We start from the raw sequence: 23,134 nt of genomic DNA, 5'->3' as shown, positions 1-23,134 counted from the left end.
CCACACTAACTGCCTTGTTATTTCTTGAACACCTTAAACACTTTACCTTGCTTAGGGCCCTGTATTTGCTGTCCTAATATGAATGCTCATCATCCAGATACCTGCATGACTGAATCCTCACCATCTTCAGACTTCTATTGCAAGTCTTCTCAAAGAGGTTCTCAAATACTCCAACCAACTGCAATTCATATTCCCAGTCTCTCTTCCCTTCCCCTCACCTTCAAGTCCTTATCACCACCTAACACATTATAAACTTTATCTATAATCTTGATTCTTTTCTACTGTACATCCAGTAAAATGTAAACTCCAAAGGACAGATATTATCTTTTGTTGACTTCTGTATCCCAACCACAAAGAACAGTGCCTGGCACAATATGGGAGGGAGCTCAAATAAAGAATTTGTTAAATGAATTAATAGTGACTTTCATTAACAATCTTTATTTGTAGAACAGATGTAGTCCATTAATTCCGCATTTTCTATGCTTCACTCTCAGAACCTTGTCCATGTCAGATATTCTGTAGGCCCATGAAGGACTGAAAGCTTCTAGCTTTTTAAGAACATTTTTTATCACAACCCATAGTAAAAAAAAAAAAATGCGTATGGAGTCTCACTACACAAACATATAAATAACAATTGCTTTACTACATGGGATGCTTATTCTAATATTTTCTATTTCATTTTTCTTAAATTGGTCATGACCTACAAAATCAATTATGATTCAACAATGGCTCACTACTCGTGGTTTGAAAAACACTGGTTTTGGGCTAGCAAGATGTAGGTACTTTAAACTACGGATAACTCACAAGTTGCTGAAAACTTAATGTCAGAACTCATTGTAGTCCAATGTAGACCTTTCAAACTCCATCTATAAAAATTAAACTGGCATCTAATATGTGCCATGTACCTCCCATTAATTTAATTAGTACATCAACATATAATTTTGGAACACATAGATACTTAATCCTGAGATGTGTGTACCAACTTCAAAGTAAGTCAAAAAAGAAACAATAATAAGCAGAAAAATTATTTATTATTTTCATCACTTGTTCTGCAACTATATTTTGCTTGCCCAACACTGGTATGACACTAACAAAGTACTAAGAAGAAAGTGGTGAATGCATGAAGTCTACAGTCAAGTGTGTCATGAATAGTGATTTACAACCTTCTTAAAACTAAGATCAAGTACATAATTAGGAGATATGTAATGCAAGAAAATATATAAGGCACATCTGAAAACACTGCTCTTTAGAGTCATTGAAATTGGTTTGGTCTGTCTATATAACAACTTCAATCATCTAACTCCAGGATGATGCCACTTAGTCCACTGTTTCCCAACATAAGCACCACTAACATGTCTGGACCAGATAACTCTCTGTTGTGGGAGTTGTCACGTGCATTTAGGATGTGTAGCAGTATCCCTGACCTCTACTTACGAGACGCTAGTAGAAATCCCCTACATGTGCAATCAAAAATGTTCTATGGGAGAACTTCTACCCTAATCTAACCTCCGGAGTATCACCTTCCACATTTCTAGTAACTGTCTTCTAGGTAATTCCACATGATGCTCTAATATCATCTCAAGAAATAATTCTAAGTTGAAATTATTATCCTTTTTTAAAGATTTTATTTATTTATTTGACAGAGAGACAGCCAGCGAGAGAGGGAACACAAGCGAGAGAGGGAACACAAGCAGGGCTCCCAGCAGGGAGCCTGATGTGGGGCTTGATCCCATAACGCCGGGATCACGCCCTGAGCCGAAGGCAGACGCTTAATGACTGAGCCACCCAGGCGCCCCCTAAGTTGAAATTATTAATATTCTCCCTGATATCATAAAAATCAGAATATAATTTAAAACTTAGAGTTAAAAAATTTTTTAAAAATAGAATAAAATCTAATTTGACAACTAATGTAAGCATCAGAATTATCTGAGGATAGACATTTAAAGCCTAGAAAAATTTATGATTCATCTGAAGTTACATGTGAGGTCTGGAGACAGAGTTAGCACTAAAATTCGTGATTCCTGAATTCTAGTTCTGTGTTATTCCCTATTCTGTGTTATTAACTTAATGCATGTCTACATTTCTGGTGATGGTGCTATTAATTGCTCAGTCTCTAAGGATCAGAGTCTCACTGGATCCAATTCTAATCTCGTATTTTATAAAAACTGTTCAAACCTCCCCCAACCTCCATCAAATTATTCACAGAAACTTGTAAGTGGTTCTAAATAACTTTTTAGAGCATTAGTCATTCTAACTACCTTTCATTTCCATTCCTACTAAAGCTCTTCCCCCCAATTTCTACGTTTGAGTCCACTGGTTACTTCATGTTTATACATCTGCACTAGGCTCCAAATTGTCTTGTCTCTCTGTCCTTCAAATTACCACCAACTGCATACCCCACTAGAGGAATCTTAAAACACCCTGTAATTTATATCACTCTACTATTCCTACATGTTAAATGACTCCTCCAATTTCAGAGAATATATTTTAAGTTATGCTATGGACCAAACTGTGTCCCTCCAAAATTCGTATGTTGAAGCCCAGCAATCCAGCCACAGTGGCTTCCCTGTTGTTCCCTTTAGGCTCTGCTTGAAATTCTTATCTCCCAGATATCTGCACGGCTAACACGTCTATCTCCTTTAAGTCATGTCCAAACTTACCTTTACCATATACTCGCTCTGATCACCTGATCTAAAATTACAACACTCCTGGGATGACTGGGTGTCTCAGTCACTTATGAGTCTGCCTTTGGCTCAGGTCATGATCCCGGGGTCCTGCGATGGACCCCTGCACTGGGCTCCCTGCTCAGGGGGAAGCCTGATTCTCCCTCTCCCACTCCCCCTGCTTGTGTTCCCTCTCTTGCTGTCTCTCTCTCTGTCAAATAAATAAATAAAATTTCTAAAAAAAAAAAAAAAGAGTCTGCCTTCGGCTCAGGTCATGATCCCGGGATCTTGGGATCGAGTCCTGCATCAGGCTCCCTGTTCAGGAGGGAGACTGCTTCTCCCTCTGCCTGCCCCTGCCCCTGCTTGTGTGTTCACTTTCTCCCTCTCAAATAAATAAATAAATTCTTAAAAAAATAAATAAAAATAAAAAAATAAAACTACAACACTCCTACCTACCCAACATTCAATCCTATAACCCTGCTCTATTATATTCTTCCTAATTTCATAACATCACCTTCTGTATCACCAAAGAATGTATTTTATACACACACACACACACACACACATATATATATATATTCTATGTATATATATATATATACCTAACATTATATTATATACCTTTCTTTCTCCACTGGACTGTCAGTTCTTTCCATTGGAAAAGTTCTGTTTCGTTTTTTAGTTTGTTTTGTTTGTTTTTGTCTGTTTTTTTCATTGTTTTCTCCCAAATCCTAGAGCAGTCCTGGCACATAAGTCTTAAATATTTGTGAAAGGAAAACAATTATCTAGGAGTTACAAAAATTTAACAAAGGAAAGTGGGCTGAGGGAAGAAGTAGGAAATGTTCAGATTTGAGGAACAGCCAATTTTCTTCAGGTCCGGGACCCACTGAAGTGTACTATTACAGCAAATGTGAGAACCCTGTACCCTCAACCTCAGGAGAATGACTATGGTCAGTCACTTTCAGCCATTCTCCCTTGCCCTTCCTCACCTCCCAAGAGCAGGATCTTAGAAGAATCCACAAAGTAGAGATGAGCAGGGAGGCAGTTCAACCTAAAAGTGGCCTATTAGTTCAGAAGGAAGTTCTTTCTCTAAGACCAAGTGTTTCGAAAGGGTTTGGAAGTATCAGGTGAATGGTGAATGATTTAAAGAGGGGCTACAGAGAACCACAAAAAAAGATGACCAAAAAAAAAAAAAAAAAGGACAATGTTAATTTGTTAAATGCCAGCAATAAGGTAAGGTCAAAGTGAATGCTGAAATAAGAAACTACAAATATTCCCTCCCTCATAAAAGCAAAGAGAACAACAGCAAAAATTGTCAAAATCAAGCTTTTTCATCCTAGAAATTAACCAAAAGCTTGCAAAAACCAGAGGATTTCTGTGGAAAATATTATGGCAGTTCCTCAAAAAGTTAAACACTGAATTATCATATGACTCCACAAGTCCACTTCTAGGTATTGCCTGATACAACTGAAAACAGGTACTCAGACAAGTACATGTAAAGTACATGCATGTTTATAGACATGATTCACAAGAACTTAATGGTGAAAATAATACAAATATCCATCAATGGATGAGTAAACAAATTGTGGTATATACAAACACTGGAATATTATTCAACCATAAAGGGAATAAAGGCATCTCCAGGTTCACTGCTGCATTATTTACAATAGCCAAAATACAGAAACAACCTAAGTGTCCACTGATGGGTGGATAAAGAAAATGTGGTATATACAAACAATGGAATATTATTCGGCCATAAAAAATATGAAATCTTGCCATTAGCAATATGATGGACCTGAGGGCATTATGCTAAGTGAAATAAGTCAAACAGAAAGGCAAATACTGCATGACCTCACTGATACATGAAATTGTAAAGAACAACAATAAGCTCATAGAGAGAATAGACTGGTGACTGCCAGAGGCAAGGGAGAGGGGTAAAGTGGATGAAGGGGATCAAAAGGTACAAACTTCCAGTTATAAAATAAATAGGTTATGGAGCTGTAATGCACAACATGGTGACTATAGTTAATAATACTGTATTGCATATCTGAAGTTGCTAGGAGAGTAGATCTTAAAAATTCTTATCATAAGACAAAAAATAATTACGTATGGTGACAGATGTTAACTATATTTACTGTGAACATTTCACAATTTATACAAACACCACATCATGCCCTATACCTAAAACTAATATAATGTTATATGCCAATTATACCTCAATAAAAATAATTAACTTACTTTTTAAAAAGTGGAATGAAGTATTGATACTTGCTACAACCTGAATAAACCCTAAAAACATGCAAAGTGAAAGAAGTCAGATAGAAAAGTTCACATACTGTATGATTTCATCTACAGGAAATATCCAGAATAGATAAAGCCATAGAATCTAAACACAGATTAGTAGTTGCCAGGGGATGGGAGAGGAGAAATGGAGAGAAACTGCTTAATGGTAGAGTTTTACTTTGGAATGTTTGAGATATTTGGAACTAGATAGAAGCAGCAGATGTACAATGCTCCAAATGCCACTGAATCTTTCACTTTAAAATGACTGATTTATGTTATGCAAATTTCGCCCTCAATACATTATTTTTTTTAAATAAAGAGGGGATATTACTACCAACCACAGAATTTTTTTTAAAAATGTGTTTTAAGATTTTATTTATTTGAGAGAGCGCGCGAGTGCCAGGAGCGGGGGAGGGGCGGAGGGAGAGGAAGCAGCATGCAGCAGGGAGCCCAACCCAAGCTGGATCCCAGGATGCCAAGATATGACCTGAGCCAAAGGCAGACACTTAACCAACTGTGCCACCCAGGCCTCCCTGAAATTAATTAAAAAAAAAAAAAAATTAAGGAAACACTATGAACAATTCTATTTGAAAAATAAGATAACTCTGATGAAATGGACAAATTCCTAAAAAGACACAAACTACCAAACTGACTCTGAAAAAACAAACCTAGAAAATATGAATAGATCCAAAACAAGCAAAGAGATGAAGTTAGTAATAAAAAAAAAAAAAAACTCCAAAAGAAAAATCCAAGATCAGATGACTATCTTGGTAAATTCTATCAAAACAATCTAAGAATTAGCACTAATCTTTCATCAACTCTTCAAAAATTAGAAGAGAAAACTTTCCAGCTCATTCTATGAGGTCAGTACTATTTATACCAAAATTAAAGATATCAACGCCAAAAAACAAACAAACAAAAAAACCTAAACACCAATATCTCTTATGAATAGAGGCAAAAATCCTTAACAAAATACTAGCAAACACAATTTAATAACATATAAAAAGGGCTATACACCATGACCCAGTGAGATTAATGTAAGAAATGCAAAGTTGGTTCGTTATATGAAAATCAATCAACATTATACCATTTTAATAGAATAAAGGACCAAAAATCCCACATCTGCCCACAAAAAAAGCACTGGACAAAATCTAGCTTCTGCGGGGGGGAGGGTGGGGAACACACTCAACAATTGGGAGAAGGGAACTTTCTCAGACAAAGGGCATCTGTAAAAGACCCACAGCTAGCATTACACTTAATGGCAGAAAGACTGAAAGCTTCTCCTCTAAGACCAGGAACAACACAAGGATGTCCACTTCTACCATTCTGATTCAACATTATACTCGAGGTTGTTTAACCAGGACAATCAGGCAAGAAAAAAATAAATAAATAAAAAAGCATTCAGACCAGAAAAAAGAAGTAAAACTATATTGGAGAGGACATGATTTTGTATACAGAAAATCCTGAGGAATTAGTATTAGAACTTATAAACAATATAAGATCAATATAAAACATCAACTCTATTTCTATACACTAGCAACAAACACTCTGAAAATGAAATTAAATAAGCAATTCTATGTACACTAGCATTAAAAAGGGTAAAATACTTAGGAATAAATTTCCCAAAAAAATGTAAGACTTTCATACTGAAAACGCTGAATTATACTGACTACTTTGCTGAGGCAATTAAAAAAGACCTAAGGAAATTCATACATCCCATGTTCATGGATAAGATTTAATATCGTTAAGATGGCAAGATTCCTGATACTGATCTATCAAAATCCCTGCTGGCTTTTTCACAGAAATTAAAATTCATATGGAAATGCAAAAGACTCAGAACAGCCAAAACAATCTTGAAAAAGAAGAAATGAAAATCTCACATTGATTTCAAAACTTACTACAAAGCTACAGTAATCAAGAGTGTGGTACTACCATGAAGACAGAAACACAGATCAATAAAATACAATTCAGAGTCCAAAAATAAACCCATACACTAATGGTTGATTGATTTTCCATAAGAATAGCAAAATAATTAAGTGGGGAACAGATAAGTCTTTTCAACAAATGCTGGAACAACTGAACATCCTCCACATCAAAAGAATGAAGTTGGACCCCTGCTCACAGCATATTAACAAAAACCCTCAAAATCAATTGTAGAACTAAATGTAAGAGCTAACTGTAAGTCTTTTTTTAAAAAAAATAGAAGTAAATGGTTTTTTAGACAAGGTACCAAAAGAATAATGACAAAAGAAAAATAAACAGGATTTCATCAAAGGGAACCCTCTCACACTGTTGGTGGAATGCAAGCTGGTACAGCAACTCTGGAAAAAAGTATGGAGGTTCCTCAAAAAGTTGAAATTAGAGCTACCCTATGACCCAGTAATTGCACTACTAGGTATTTACCCCAAAGATACAAATGTAGTGATCTGAAGGGGCACCTGCACCCCAATGTTTAGAGCAGCAATGTCCACAACAGCCAAACTATGGAAAGAGCCCAGATGCCCATCAACAGGTGAATGGACAAAGATGTGGGGTGTGTGTGTGTGTGTCTATACATATATGTGTGTGTGTATGTGTATATATATTGTATATATATTGTATAAACACACACACACACACACACACACACATATATATATACACACACACACAATGGGATATTACTCAGCCATCAAAAAATGAAATCTTGCCATTTGCAATGACATGGATGGAACTAGAGGGTATTATGGTAATCGAAATAAGTCAATCAATGACAATTATCATACAATTTCACTCATATGTGGAATTTAAGAAATAAAACAGAGAAGCATAGGGGGAGGGAGGGAAAAATAAAAAAAGACCAAATCAGAGAAGAAGACAAACTATAAGAGACTCTTAATCATAGGAAACAAACTGAGGGTTGCTGGAGGGGAGGGGAGTGGGGGATGGGGTAACTGAGTGATAGGCATTAAGGAGGGCACTGGATGTAATGAGCATTATATATAATATATATATATATATATATTTATGTAAGACTGATAAATCACTGAACTCTATCTCTGAAACCAGTAATACACTATATGTTAATTAATCAAATTTAAATAAATTTAATAAAGAAGGACTTCATCAAATTAAAAACTTTGTCCTTCAAAGGATACCATCATGAAAGTAAAAGGACAACCCATGGAATGGGAGAAGATATTTGTAAATCATATATGTGATAAGGGACGTTTATCCACAATACATAAAGACCTCTTATATCAGAAGAATAAAAAGACACCCCTATTTAAGGGGGATGTCTGGCTCAGTCTGAAGAGCATGTGACTCTTGATCTCACGGTCGTGAGTTCGAGCCCCATGTTGGGTGGAGAGATCGCTTAAATAAAAACTTAAAAAAAAAAATGGGCAAGGGAATTAAATAGAAATTTCTCCAAAGGCCTATGGACTCTGGGAAGCAAACTGAGGGCTTTGGGGTGGGGGTGGGGGTGGGATAGGCTGGTGATGGGTAGTAAGGAGGGCACGTATTGCATGGTGCACTGGGTGTTATACGCAAGTAATGAATCATGGAACTTTACATCAAAAACTAGGGATGTACTGTATGGTGACTAATATAATATAATAAAAAATATTATTATTAAATAAAAAATATTTCTCCAAAAATGATAGAACAAATGGCCAAGTATATGAAAAGATGTTCAACATGATAGTAATCAGAGAATTATGAATCAAAACCACAATGATATATCACTCACACCCCTTAGGATGGCTACTATCAAAATATATAAAAATAAATAAATACACCAGAAAATAACAACTGCTGGTAAGGATGTGAAGAAATTAGAATCCCTAGGTGCTGTGGTTGGAATGTAAAATGGTGTAACTGCTATGCAAAGCAACAGAGGCTCCCCAAAACATTAAAAACTGAACTACCATATGATCTAGCAATCCCACTTCTGGGTATATATCCAAAAGAAATGAAAATAGGATTTCAAAGAGATACTTGCACACCCGTGTTCACAGCAGCACTATTCTGGTAACTAAAAGGTGGAAGCAGCCCAAATGTTCATCAACTGATGAATGAATTTTTAAAATGTATATATACACATACATTGGGATATATCCAGGTATACGAAGGAAGTCCTGTCACATACTACAACATCCATGAATCCTGAGGATGCGTTATGCTAAATTTAAAAAGCCAGTCACAAAAAAGACAAATACTATATTAATTACACTTATACAAAGTATCTAAAGTAGTCAAAGCAACAGAAAAGAAACAAAAAGTAGAATGGTGGATACCAGGGTGGAGGGAGAGAGGGAAAAAGGGACTTTGTTGTTTAATGGAATGGATACAGAGTTTCAATTTTGTAAAATGAGAAGTTCTAGAGATCTATTTTAAAACAATGTTAATACATTTAACACTAAAATGGCTAAGATGGTAAAATTTATGTTATCTATTTTTTACCGCAAAAAAAAATGAGCAAAAAATTTGAATAGACATTTCTCCAAAGAAGATACACAAATAATACAAAACAATAAGCACAAGAAATGCTGCTCAACACCATTAGTTATTAGGGAAATATAAATCAAAATCACAACGAGATACCACTTTGCATCCACTGGGCTGACTATAATCAAAAAGAGTAACGGTAAAAAGTGTTCCAGTGAATGTGGAGAAATCAGAATCCTCATATTGCTAGTGCAACTGTTGTAAAATGGTCAGCCTCTGTGGAAAACAGTTTGGCAGCTCCTCAAAAACTAAATGTAGAGGTATATGATCCAGCAATTTCACTCCTAGGTACATATCCCAAAAAGTTGAAAACATAAGTCCATGTAAAAATTTGCTCAACAATGTTCATAGCAGCATTATTCATAATTGCCACAAAGTGCAAACAATCCAAATGCCCATTAACTGATGAATGGATAAACTGTGGTATAGCCATACAATGGAACATTATTCAGCCATGAAAACAAGGAAACTACTGCTGTATATGCATGACATGGATGAACCCTGAAAAGATGCTAAGTGAATAAAGCCAGACACAAAAAGGCCACATATTATATGATTTCTCTTGTATAAAATGTCTACAATAGGCAAATCCACAGAGACAGAAATAAATTAGTGGCTGCCATGGGCTGGGGTGGGGTGGGGGGAAGAATGAGGAAATGTAGTAGGATGAATAATGACCTCAAAAAATATTAGATCCTACTCCCTGAAACATACATATGTTACCTGATTTGGGAAAAGGGTCTTTGCAGATGTGATTAAGAATCCTGAGATGGGGAGATTATCCTGGATTATATAAATGGGCCCAAAATGCCATCATAAGTATCCTCAGGAAGAGAGGCAGAAGTATTCACACTTACAGTAGGAGAAAGCATTGTAATAAGACTGGAGTGACATGGCCAGAGCCAAGGAATGCCAGCTGGAAGAGGCAAGCAATGCATTCTCCCCTAGAGTCTCCCGGATGGCGTGGCCCTGCCAACACCCTGATTTAGGCCAGGTGATACTGATTTCTAACTTCTGGCCTCCAGAATTGAGAGGGAATAAATTTTTGTTGTTTTTAATCCACCAAGATTGTGGTAATTTGTTATAGTAGCCACAGGAAACTAATACAGGGTTTTAGGGTTAATGAAATGTTCGGGAATTAGATAGTGGTAAAAATTGCGCAATTTTGTGAATATACTAAAAATCATTCAATTTTGCATTCTACAGAGTGAAATGTATAGTATGTGAATTATATCTCAATTAAAGAAAAAAAAATGCCTAGCAATAGGCTGGTGTGACCCCTCCCCCCAACCCAACAACTGATACTAAATTTTCAAAGCCCCTGAACAGACTCCATTCACGTAACAAGAGTTAGGTGATTAGGATTATGGTAACAATGCAAACTAATCTAGCCCACAAAGAGAGTTAAACTAGTATCAGATGGTCAATTTATAAATTTGTAGTGGGAGGCATATGTTCCTAGGGATGGATGGATATCTTCTTGTAGAGTGGACACCACTCTGATACTAAGGTCTTGAAACATCAACTTAATTATCATTAGGACTGCTAAATATCCTGATTTGACCAGGACAATCCAGTTTGACCTGCTGCCCCTGTGTATTTTTTAATAGTGCCACTTTTCACTCTTAAAAATACGCCGATTTCAGGGCATCTGGGTGGTTCAGTCGGTAAAGCGTCTGAATCTTGATTTCAGCTCAGGTCATGATCTCAGGGTTGTGAGATCAAGCCCCATGTTGGGCTCTGTGCTCAGCAGGATGTGTGCTTATTTTCTCTCTCTCCCTCCCCCATTAAAAAAATGATTTCGGTGATAAGTTAATCAACCTACTTGTAAGGAATCTGAAGTTGTGAAAGTGGTGAGAGCATATTCTGTGCACACTATTTGTGCCCTGTCATGAATCTCTATGTAACATATATCTTCCTGCTATTGGAAAGCTCCCAACGAAAAAAATCCTGGTAAGACTTCCACAAAGTATCCATATTTTGTTTTTCAAATGTATACAATAATAATGCTTAAGCTGAACTCTCAGAACTCTACTATTCAGAGTTACTCAAATGACTAATTTATACATTTAAAGGAAAGATAAGGAATGCACCTAAGAATACCTGTGGTTGACAAGTATAAGGAACTTACAAAGGATAGTTTAAAATAACTTGTACCCAAATTTTTTAATTGTTATGAAACCAAAAGATGAAAGTCATTATTTTTTTCATATCAAATTGACCCTAACATATTAATGCTGTGTTAGAACTCCTGGGTACAAAAAAAGGAGGAGGCAGGAATTTATTTCCTCCCTCCCTCCCTCCCTCCCTTCCTTCTTCCCTCCCTCTCTTTGCTCCCCTCCCTTCCTTCCCTTCCCTCCCGCCCTTCCCTCCCTTCCTTTCTTTTAAGGAAATTAGGAAGAAATTGTTACTCTATGAAAAGATCATAAGAAGTTCTATGGGTGTTCATACATATAAGGTTGGTAATGTTCTGATGGTCACTATTTTGGATGAACTACAACTATAAAACATATTAAATTAGTAGAATTAGAACATATCCCTTTCCACAAAAGACTGAGAAACAAACAAATGACACAGGAGCATAATGATAAAGAACCGTACAGTTTTGACAGTCTCCTAACCCTAACCCCTAACAGAGAAAAGAGCAGGGAGAAGCATCAAGAGGGTGTTTGTGAGGAATTTGAGTATTAGGAAGTATTTGGTGAGCCTACCATATGCCAGGTACTGGTCTAGGTACTGGGGATATAGTAGTGATTGAAACAAAGACCCTTTCTTCAGGGAGGTGACACTGCAATAGAGGTAATTGGAAAATACATTTAAAGAGATACACACATACAATGTTATTATGTACAATGTTATAGTATCACGTATTACATATTTCAATACATAAATAATATAAAACATACAAAATATCTTATATTATTATATGTGTGTGTGTGTGTGTATATATATATATATATATATATATATAAAATTTCAAATGGTTATAAATGCTATAGAGAAAATAAAGGAGGAAATGAGCCAGGTAGTATGGAGGCAGGCTGATACTTGTATGGCATGGTTATGGAGATCTGGGGAAGAATTCTCCAGCAGAAGGAAGAACAAATACAAAGGCTCCGAGACTGAAGCATGCTTACCAAATTTAAGGACTGGTCAAAAGGCTAACATAGGCAAGCCAATGGAAAAGGAGAGAAACTGGAAAGGAGATCAAAGAATGATTTTGTTGTAGTATGTTAATGCAGTCGATTCTAAGTTGTTTGGTTTTTACTCTGAGTATGATATATTGGTCACTGGGAATTTTGAGTGAGAAGTGATATGACCTTTCATTTCAAAAGGATCACTCTGGCTGCTGTGTGAAGAAATAAGACTTTAGAAGGTAATAACTCAAAGCAGGAAGGCAAGTTAAGATGCTACTGAAATAATACGGACAAAAGATTATTATAATACAAGACAGGGATACTGAGAAGTGGTCAAATTTTAGATCAAAACCTTGAAGGTCCACAAGATTTGTTGACAGATTGGATTTGGGATGTGAAGAAGAGGATGACACATATAAGGGGTGATGCTGAGCAAATAAACATGAGACCAGTGCTCAGGGAACGACCTGGGCTAAGTACGTAAATTTTGGAGTCTTTGGCATGTAATGTTATTTAAAACACAAGACTGGATGAGGTCATATAGGGAAAGAGGTCTGATATCCAAATCCTGGGGCGTTCCATTGGTTAGAGGTCAGGAACGTGAGAAGAAACCAGAAAAGGATATGAAGAAGGAAGAGTTACTCAGAGCCAAAGCGGGGGGGGGGGGGGGGGGGGGGGCAGGCAGTAATAGAGAAAAGAGAATAGAGAAGGAGAATAGAGAAAAAGCATGTTGTAATCCAAACGAAAAATTATCTTCAGGGAAGAGAAAATGAATTACTCTGATAAATGCTGCAATAGGTCACATAAATTAATAACTAACAATTCAGGACACCTGGGTGGCTCAGTTGGTTAAGCATCTTCCCTCGGCTCAGGTCATGATCTTGGGGTCCTGGGATCAAGTGCCGCAATGGCCTCCCTGCTCAGCAGGGAGTCCGCTTCTCGCTCTCATGCTCCCTCGGTGCTTGCGCTCTCTCTTTCTCTCACATAAATAAATAAGATCTTAAAAAGAAATGAGTAACAATTGACCACTGGGTTAAGCACTGTGGAATTCACTGGTGATCTTGACAAGAGTGGATTTAAAGGAGTATGGGAGAACTGGAGGAAGCAAATATGGACAACTCTGGAGAAATTTTCCTCTAACAAAAGCAAATACGAAATAAAATAAGCAGAAGGGGGACGTGCAATTAAAAGATGGATTTTTAATGACAGGTGACAATACAATCAGTCTGTTTGCTGATGAGAATGATCCAGAGAAACTGAAAACTTAATCCAGGACAAAGAGGAGACTTGCTTGAACAATATTCCTGAATAAACAAAAACTTCTTGGATTTAGTACACAAGGGGAAGTTTTGCCCTTAGCCTGGAGCCAAATAATTCACTCATAATAATAGAACAATATAGAGAAGAGCAGGAATGGTGGATAAATGGGTGTGCTAGTCAGTCTCCAAGATGGCCCCAAATGAATCCTGCTTCCTAGTATTCACACTCTTGTGTCGTCCTCTCCCACACTATCATAGGGTTAGCCTATGTGACTAAGCAAATACAGAAGTAATGGTATGTAACTTCTGAAAAAGACTCTGCATTTCATCTTGGGAGCAAGCTCTCTCTTGAATCACTCACTCTGAGGGAAGCCAGCTGCCATGACAGGAGCAGCGCCATGGAGAGGCCCACAGAGTAAAGAACTGAGAACCGTGCTAATGGTCAAATGAACAAGCTCAGAGATTGATCATCCAACAAAACTCAAGTCTTCAGAGACTGCCAATCCAGCCAAAAGCTTCACTAAACCTCATAAAATACCCCGAGACAGAATCACCTAGCTAAGCCAGTCCTAGATCCTAGAGTATGACAATGAAATAAACATTTCTTAGGTCATTAAGTTTGAGACAATGTGTTACGCAGCAATAGATAACTATGTAATGGGTCTCACTGCGCTACATACACAAGTCACTGGGCATACAACATTCTTATTGTTTTGCCTACTGGCATGAAATGAATTCATATGGCCTCCCCTATCCAGTCACATTCAATTACTTCATGAAATAAAGCCGTCAGGAAATGGTTGTAGAAACGAACAAACTAACCCTATGCAATCATGTCTAAGCAATACACATTTATTCTGAATGAACCACTTTAATACATTAGCTGAATTCTTAGGTATGTGTATCAGCCCATTTTAGCCTCCTACTACCATTGTAAAAGAAATCAGTTTTACATAGCTTAAAATCTATGACCCTCTTATTTTCTTTTTCCTTTCAAGAGAGCAGGTGAAAGAATGCCACCCTCCCTCCCTGTTTTTAAGGAAGCAATATAGAGACCTCCGGAATCACCGAAATCAGTGATTGGCTTGAATTCATCAGACATATTCAGGCCATACACAATCAGAAAACACTGTCTAAATAGTCGTATTTTAATACAGGAGAAAATAAGAGAAAACTGAAGAAAAATGATACCGTCTCGGTCCTTATAAAGACCTCTCATCTTACCTCAGGTGTGCACTGAAACTTCTAAGAACTTGAGATATTCCAGGCAGGAGAAGGTCACATCCTTGAGGCAACCGTAGAGGAGGATGAGGGTTACTTACACGTTACAGGGATATTTTGTATCACACTGCCTACCTGATATTGCCATCTGGGCGTTCATCAAGCATCTCACACTTTACCAGAAGAGAGCTGGATTCCTTTCCCCCACACCTGTTCCTCCTGTCTACCCTCGCTCAGTAAAGAAAACACCCTGCCTGCCAACTGCCCAAACCCAAAGCCTGGAAACCACCCTGGGTCCTGGCTGTCAGGAGGACGTCATGAGGGTGGAAGAGTCTGAAATAGAGTCCAGGCAGAGATACAGCAAACTAGAAAAATGAACAAGGCGCTGAGGTAGGGGACAGGGAGCAAATAAATGAATTTACAAACGCCTGAGTTGCCTTAAAGGCTCTGGGCCAACAGACGTCCTGAACAGGGAGGAGGCAGGCTGGGGACATTTAAACGCCTTCAGTTTAACAAGAGACCCCAGCGGGCCGGGGGAGGGGAAGGTATTAGGAGCCAGGGCAGGCCCCTTCTCCAGGAGGCCCAGGCTGGGCCCAGGCTTGGGGGTGGGGCGGCCCGCCAGGGTGGGGGAGGGGACGCTGCCCGAAAGGCTCCCGCTGAGATCGGGGAAGGGGGTGTACTTGAGGGGGTCTCAGGACCCGCCGGGGGCCGCTTACCCGACACTCCCTTCGGAGGCCTCAGCAACAGGCACAGGCCGCTCGGGTGGAGCGAGACCAGGAGCGGTGTGGCCCGCGGGGCTACGGCCGCGCAATCCCTCCCCTCGCCCCTCTGGGAGCACTGGGGCCGCGCCACGCCCCCGTCCTTACCGGCCCCGTCCGCAGCAGTCCCTAAGCGGCCGGAGGCGCACCGCCCCAAGGCGCTCCCCAGGCGAAGCCCGAGGGGACTACGCCTCCTCAGGCCCCAGGCGCCGCCGACGCCGCCGCCTCCGCACGCGCGCCCGCTGAGATCTGTGATTGGCTGCCAGGTGCGGGCCCCAGGCCGGCGCGGCTCTGGGCTCTGCGACCTGATTGGCGGCGAGGCCAGTCCGGCGCCTGCGCGCGCTCTGGCGCCCCTGGTGGCGATCCGTGGGCGCGGGGTCAGGCTGAGAGGGGTGAGGGCCGCAGCAATGACCGGCAGTCCCTTGAAGAGTCTTGGGAGGTGAAGGTTGCAGAGCTGACCGGGGTTCAAGTATCCCCAATCCATCAGGGGATACTTTTGCCGACCTGGAGTTTATCCCTTTTTCATATAAGCACCAGCTGCTGGCCCCATGTTTAAGAGAACTTGACCACACACCTGGGTCTTGATGCCCATACTCTTGATGTTGCATCTGGTCAAGCTATATAAAAATAACCTGGCACTTATTTTTGTATAGTTTGCAGAATGAACTTTACATTTGCTAATGTCTGGCAAAAGCCACAAAGAGAACATTATTTTGTAACATGAAAATTATGTAAAATTTAAATTTCAGGGCCCATAACTAAAGTTTTATTGGAATACAGACACACCCATTCCTTTAGGTATTGTCTATGGCTGCTTTCCTCTTAAAACAGCAGTTGGTTAATTGCCAGAAATCATTTTCAAAAGTCTAAAATATTTATATCTGGCCCTTTACAAATTTTCTTAATTGCTATTACTTCCAGAAGTCTGTCTATTTTAGTAATGTTTTGAAAAGAAAAAAAAAGAAGAGGACAGCTTTTGGGTTTGTTAATCTATAATGTGATTTTCATCTCTAGTTCATTTATATTTTCCACTCTTTACTATCTTATTATCTCTATAGGTTCTGTTGTTCCTCTTTACAATATAATTTTCTTTAATTGTAGTTGACATGTTATATTAGTTTCAGGTGTACAGTGTAGCGATATGACATTCTATACATTACACAGTAATCACCATGATAAGTGTAGTTACCATCTGTCGCCATACAAAGTTATCCTCTTTATAATTTTTTGAGATAAATGCCTAGGTGGTTTATTTGTAAACTCCCGGTTATTTCTTTTGTATGTAATGCTACAAATTTACCTTCATTTACTTAAGTACAATTTAACTGTATCCTACAATTTTTGCTTCATAATATGTTCATTATCATTCAAATCCAAGTAGGTCTTCCCTATGATTCTCTTTTTAACACAAGCATTATGTAGTAATATGGTATTTATTTTCCAAATCTGTGGGATTTTGTTTTATTTTTTTTAAAGATTTTATTTATTTATTCATTTGACAGAGATAGAGACAGCCAGCGAGAGAGGGAACACAAGCAGGGGGAGTGGGAGAGGAAGAAGCAGACTGATAGCAGAGGAGCCTGATGTGGGGCTTGATCCCACAACGCTGGGATCACGCCCTGAGCCGAAGGCAGACGCTTAACCGCTGTGCCACCCAGGCGCCCCTATTTTCCAAATCTGTGGGATTTTAAAAAGCTATTCCTTTATGAATTTCTCATCTTGTTCCATTATGGTCAGATCACACAGTCTAAATATTCTTGATCCTTTGCATTAGAGGATTTCTGTTCAGTGAAGCATACCATAGGCAAAATGAAGAGGATATAGATACAGAGAAAGTATTTTCAATGTCTAAAATGTGTATTTGGGAAATGCCCTCCTTTAGGCCTCAAAATTACTTCAATATCCTTCATTAAGTTACTATTAACCATGCTCCAGGCATTTATTCAAATTTCACTAGTTTTTTGACCAACGTCCTTTTTCTGATGCAGATTCCCATACAGGATACTGCACCACACTTAGTCATAGTGCCTCCTTAGCCTACTTAGGTCTATGAGTTTGTTAAACTTTACTTGTTTTTCATGACCTTGACAATTTTAAGGAGTCTTTAAGTGTCAGATATTTTGCAGAATGTCTCAATATGGGTTCGATGTTTTCCTCATGGTTACACTGGGGACATAGGTTTTTAGAATTATACACAAACAATAAATCATGGAACACTACATCAAAAACTAATGATGTACTGTATGGTGACTAACATACCATAATAAAAAAAAAAGAATTATACCACAGAAGTGATATGTCCTTATCACTTCCCACCAGGGATACATGCTATCAGTATGACTTACCACTGATTTCTGCACTGTACAGTTACTTTTTTCTCCTTTCCATATTCTGCCCTTGGAGGCAAGTCACTAAATCTAGCCCACCCTAAGGGGCTACATGTAGTCTCATTGAGGGGAGAATGTCTATGAGATACACAAATTATTGAGAGTACAGAAATTATTTGGACTTCATTTGTAAGGAAAATTTGTTTACCCTGCCTTTGAATCTAATTTTAAATTAATCTAAAGTAAATAAACTAAAAATCCAGTACTTCAGTCATACTAGCTATATTTCAATGGCTCAGTAGTCACATGTAGCATATTGGACAGAGCAGATATAGAACATTTCCATCACTGCAGAAGCTTCTATTGACAGAACTGATTTATTTTTTTTAAGGTTTTATTTATTTATTTGACAGAGAGAGAGCAGCAGAAGGAGAGGGAGAAGGGGACTCTCCACTGAGCAGGGAGCCCGATGCAGGACTTGATCCCAGGACCCCAGGATCATGACGTGAGCTGAAGGCAGACACTTAACCAACTGAGCCACCCAGGCACCCTTGACAGCACTGATTTAAATCATTATTTTTCCAACCTTTCTACTCCTTCTTTTCCCTCGTCTTCTTCACTGAGGGACAATTGACATAAACATTATATTAGCCTCAGGTGTACAACATTATGATTTGATATTTGAATATTTGTATATATTGTGAAATGATCACAATAAGTCTGATGAACATCCATCCATCACCAAATATAACTACAAATTCTTTTTCTTGTGATGAGAACTTTTTTTTTAAGGTTCTATTTATTTATTTGACACGGAGAGAGAGACAGCCAGCGAGAGAGGGAACACAAGCAGGGGGAGTGGGAGAGATAGAAGCAGGCTCCCAGCAAAGTGTGGAGCCCGATGTAGGGCTCAGTCCCAGGACCCTGAGCCGAAGGCAGATGCTTAACAACTGAGACACCCAGGCGCCCCTATGATGAGAACTTTTAAGATTTACTCTCTTAGCAACTTTCAACTATGCAATATGGTATTATCAACTATAGTCACCATGCTGCACATTACCTCCCCGTGGCTTATTTTATAACTGGAAGTTCAAAAGTCTGGATCTCCTTCACCCATTTTGCCCACCCCAACCCTTCTTCTTTTCAAATGTATGCAGTTTAAATATGAATTCCTTCTAACTGCTTTAGCTCCATCTTATAATGAGCATAGAGAACAGTATGCAAGAGGTTTGTGAAAGTGCAAGAATGGCATTTTGCACTTTAGGCTCCTGGCCTCCTGCACCCTAGTCCCAGCCCTGTTTTTAATTATATTGCTTAATTTTTGAACTTTGGGTTTTTTTCCTCAATTATCTTTCTGTTATTGATTTCTAGCTCAATTCCCCCAAAGTCAGTGGGTAGCTACAAACAGCCCTACAGCTAACACCATGATTAATGATGAACTATTGCATATGAGTCTAAGAGCAAGACAAGTATGGCCTTTATAACCACTTCAATTCAACAAAGAACCTGAATAGCCAAGACAACTTTGAACAACAACGCTGGAGAACTTAATCTCCCAGATATTTTTATTAGTCAGCATTCTCCAGAAAGACGGAACCAAGGATGAAAAGAGAGAGAGATGGGGTTTATGCAATTGTGGAGACCAAGAAGTCTCATCATATGCTTTCTGAAAGATAGAGAACCAGGAATGCTAGTGGCATAATTCAGTCTCAGTCTGAAGGTTTGAGAACCAGGAGCTCTGATGTCCAAAGGCAGAAGAGATGGATGATCCATCTCAAGAAAGGAGAGAGGAATTTTTTTTTTCCTTCACTTTTGTTCTCTTAGGGCTCTCAATGGATTAGATTGGATAATGCTCACCCATGTTGCTGAGGGTTTATCTTGCTTACTCAGTCTGCTGATTCACATGCTAATCTCTAAATGAAAAAGGCTAAAGAGTAAAGTTTTCTTCTAGAAAACTTAGAAGGAGGGGCGCCTGGGTGGCACAGTGGTTAAGCGTCTGCCTTCGGCTCAGGGCGTGATCCTGGCGTTGTGGGATCAAGCCCCACATCAGACTCCTCCACTATGAGCCTGCTTCTTCCTCTCCCATTCCCCCTGCTTGTGTTCCCTCTATCGCTGGCTATCTCTATCTCTGTTTGAGTAAATAAATAAAAAATCTTTAAAAAAAAAAAAGAAAGAAAAAAAAAGAAAACTTAGAAGGAATATATTTACATCTTTGGTAGACAATAATTTCTTAAATATGATGCACCATGAAGCACCAACCCTAATGCACATATACACACCCATGAAACCACCATCCAGGTCAAGATGTGGGACATTTCCAGTGCCCCATGCCCTTCCCAATTGACAGTATAGTCAAAAAAAAAAAAAAAAAAAAAAGAAGAAGAAGAAGAAGGGGCACCAGGGCGGTGCAGTCAGTTGGGCATCTGACTCTTGGTTTCAGCTCAAGGTCATGATCTCAGGGTCCTGCGCTCAGTGCAGAGTCAGCTTGAGATTCTCCCTCTGTCTCTGCCCCTCCCACTCCCCCTCTTTCTCTCTCTCTTTTTCTTTCTCTAAAATAATAAGTAAGTAAATAAATAAGAGAGGGGGCAAAACTTGAATAGGAACTTAAAAGAAGAGGATGGTAGTCAAGTGGCCAATGATCATATAAAAAAATATTCTCCATTCATTACTCATCAGGGAAATGCAGATGAAAACAACGTCATAGCACTACAACTTCAAGAGAACAGCACTAATGGAAAGGACTGACAGTACCAAGTATTGTATCTGCTGCACTGGAATTCTCAATATTGTTGGTGGAAATGTAAATTATTTCAATCACTCTGACAAAGTGTTTGGCAGAATCTGCTCTAAAAACTAAATCGATGTAGTTCTGGAACGTCTCATTAGTATACATATATTCTAGAGAAGTGACTACATATGTCTACCAAAAGACATGCACGAACTCACTGCAGCTTTATTCGAAATAGCAAAAGAATCAGCCTCAAAGTCCATCAGGAGTAAAATGGACATATAAAACTCTACCACATTCATTCAATGAGATTCTACCTAGCAATGAAAAAGAACGTCCTAAGCCTGCATACAGCAAGAATGCATGCATCCCACTTATTTAAAGAAAAACAAAGACAAAAATCTGTTGTGTGATCCCATTTACTTAAAGCTAAAAAACAGAAAAACAAAATCTATGGTAGTAGATGTCAGAATAGTGTTTACTTTTCAGGGACAGGTTGACTGGGAAGGAGCACGAGGAAGCCTTCTAAGCTACTTCTTGACAGTAGGGACCTGAAGAATTGTCACCGTAAAACCTATCACTGACTATTATCATTCTACAGCCATGATGTACAGATGACCTAGCCTCAGTTCTGCCTTTCAGTATCCCTAGAGGTGGGTAGAACATAACTTGAGCTTTGATGCTAGCCGTGGTAACAACTGGAATACCTAGAGTTCATGGCAATCCTCTTTTTAGATTTTACAGGTGACAACTAGAGATCAGTGTTGCTCACAATAGTCGATGCTGCACCTCTTGAACTTAGTTGAACTGCAGTTTGAATCATAACCTCTGTTTCAGGAGGCAACCCTTCCAATTACTTTGGCTTTTTACAAGCTCGATGCTTCTTGGTTTCCTGCTCTGTCTTCTCCTTTGAAGTCAAAAAGCGTAGCCGGCATTCGGAACACTGAAAGGCTCTTGTTCTGGTGCCTCCAACAATGATTCATGTAGACTCTGACAGCTCTGAAAATGTTGAGACAGAATGGACAAAGCAAAGTCTTAGTGTTTTCAGGGCATGTTCTGGAATGTGTTTCCACATCAGCAAAAGCTGACAATCTGTAATTGCAAACCTGGCACACACGGCATTTTGCCAGGCTTATGATTGTCCTTCTCATGCTATAAGAAAACGTGGTCCATTTTGAATGAAAATTCGCAAACTTTAACGACAGCGGAGGGCTCCTGGCTAGTGTGTACACTTCCAATGTGACATTGCGGCTGGAAGGGAGTGGGAAGTCCGGGGTGGCAGTGCTGGCAGGTGGTGTGGATTTCCCAGCTGTCACCCTTCTGCTTCTCAAGTTCCAAATGGCTCCTCACATGGCTCATAAACTTGACATTCTTTAGAACTTTCAAACAGCTGAGGCATTTAAAGGTTGTGTGAGTCTTCTGTTTTGGCTGCCTGTCTCCTTTACGCTGCCCATAGTAAAAGTCATGAAGTAACATGATCGGATTTTCTTTCTTAGGATCAACAGTCTGGTTTTGACTTGCTAGACTCAAAAAGTCTGTTTTTTCCAGCCTTTTGAATTTATTTTTTGTGTCTAGATCCATAAGATTGAAATGTGTCCAGTCATTTGCCTAAGCCCAAGAAAATAATGCTCCATTCTGAACATGGGTTAATGAGGATGGGATACCTTTGAGGTTGTGCTCATGCTCCCTGTAGGAGAGAAATGACCACAGCTGAGGAATGTCCTCTTGGGATTCCATCACTGAGTTTAGGTCTTTTGGGATTTCCACTGTTTATATTGGAAGTGGGAAGTTGCTCTGAATTTCGAGGACTTCCACCCTTGCCTCCTAAAGAAAGTACAGCTCCAAGCAGCAAATCTGAGGTACTGTGAGGCATGACTTGTGGTGAGCTCGTTGTATAATCAGGTTTAGATGAGGGCTCAAAAATAATAGGAGGATCTATCACTTTCCATTCGCATTGGGGTGGCCACTGAGTCCCGATGGGTCACGAGGTTTGCAGGCTACAATGCACAAGCAGGATCTTGACTCCAGTAGCCTTTTTTTCTTTCAGAATATCATTCCAGGGTCACTCTGCTCAAAAGGTTTGAAATGACTGGTTTTGAATTTGAAATAGCTCTGATAAAGAGAATTTCTGCATCTTCATTTACATGCGCTACCCCTGTGAAAATCAGCTCAGCATCTTCATTTTCCCTGTTCCTGTGTTTGGATTCTGTGTTGTTCTCTGGTGGTTCTGGCACTTGTCTTTCCTCACATGACAAGGAAAGACCTGCCAT

The 23,134-nt window shown here is 39.1% G+C and overlaps 1 protein-coding gene and 1 pseudogene across 1 annotated transcript in view; both read right to left on the bottom strand.

Moving 5' to 3' along the window:
* Positions 1-16,071, bottom strand: part of LOC123786882 (zinc finger protein 280B) — a 21,263-nt gene extending 5,192 nt beyond the window's left edge. Inside the window, exons 1-2 of the mRNA XM_045789217.2 lie at positions 15,918-16,071; positions 15,055-15,115 (exon numbers count right to left, since the gene is read on the bottom strand). The gene's annotated coding sequence lies outside the window, so the exon portion shown is untranslated. The remainder of the gene's footprint in view (positions 1-15,054; positions 15,116-15,917) is intronic.
* On the bottom strand, positions 15,995-23,134 carry LOC148107421 (zinc finger protein 280A-like; annotated as a pseudogene).

The sequence above is a fragment of the Ursus americanus genome, chromosome 30 (assembly GCF_024610735.1).
Source record: "Ursus americanus isolate L20-20 chromosome 30, mUrsAme1.1.p, whole genome shotgun sequence".
Lineage (NCBI taxonomy): Eukaryota > Metazoa > Chordata > Mammalia > Carnivora > Ursidae > Ursus > Ursus americanus.
This window is presented reverse-complemented; position numbering and strand designations above follow the sequence as displayed.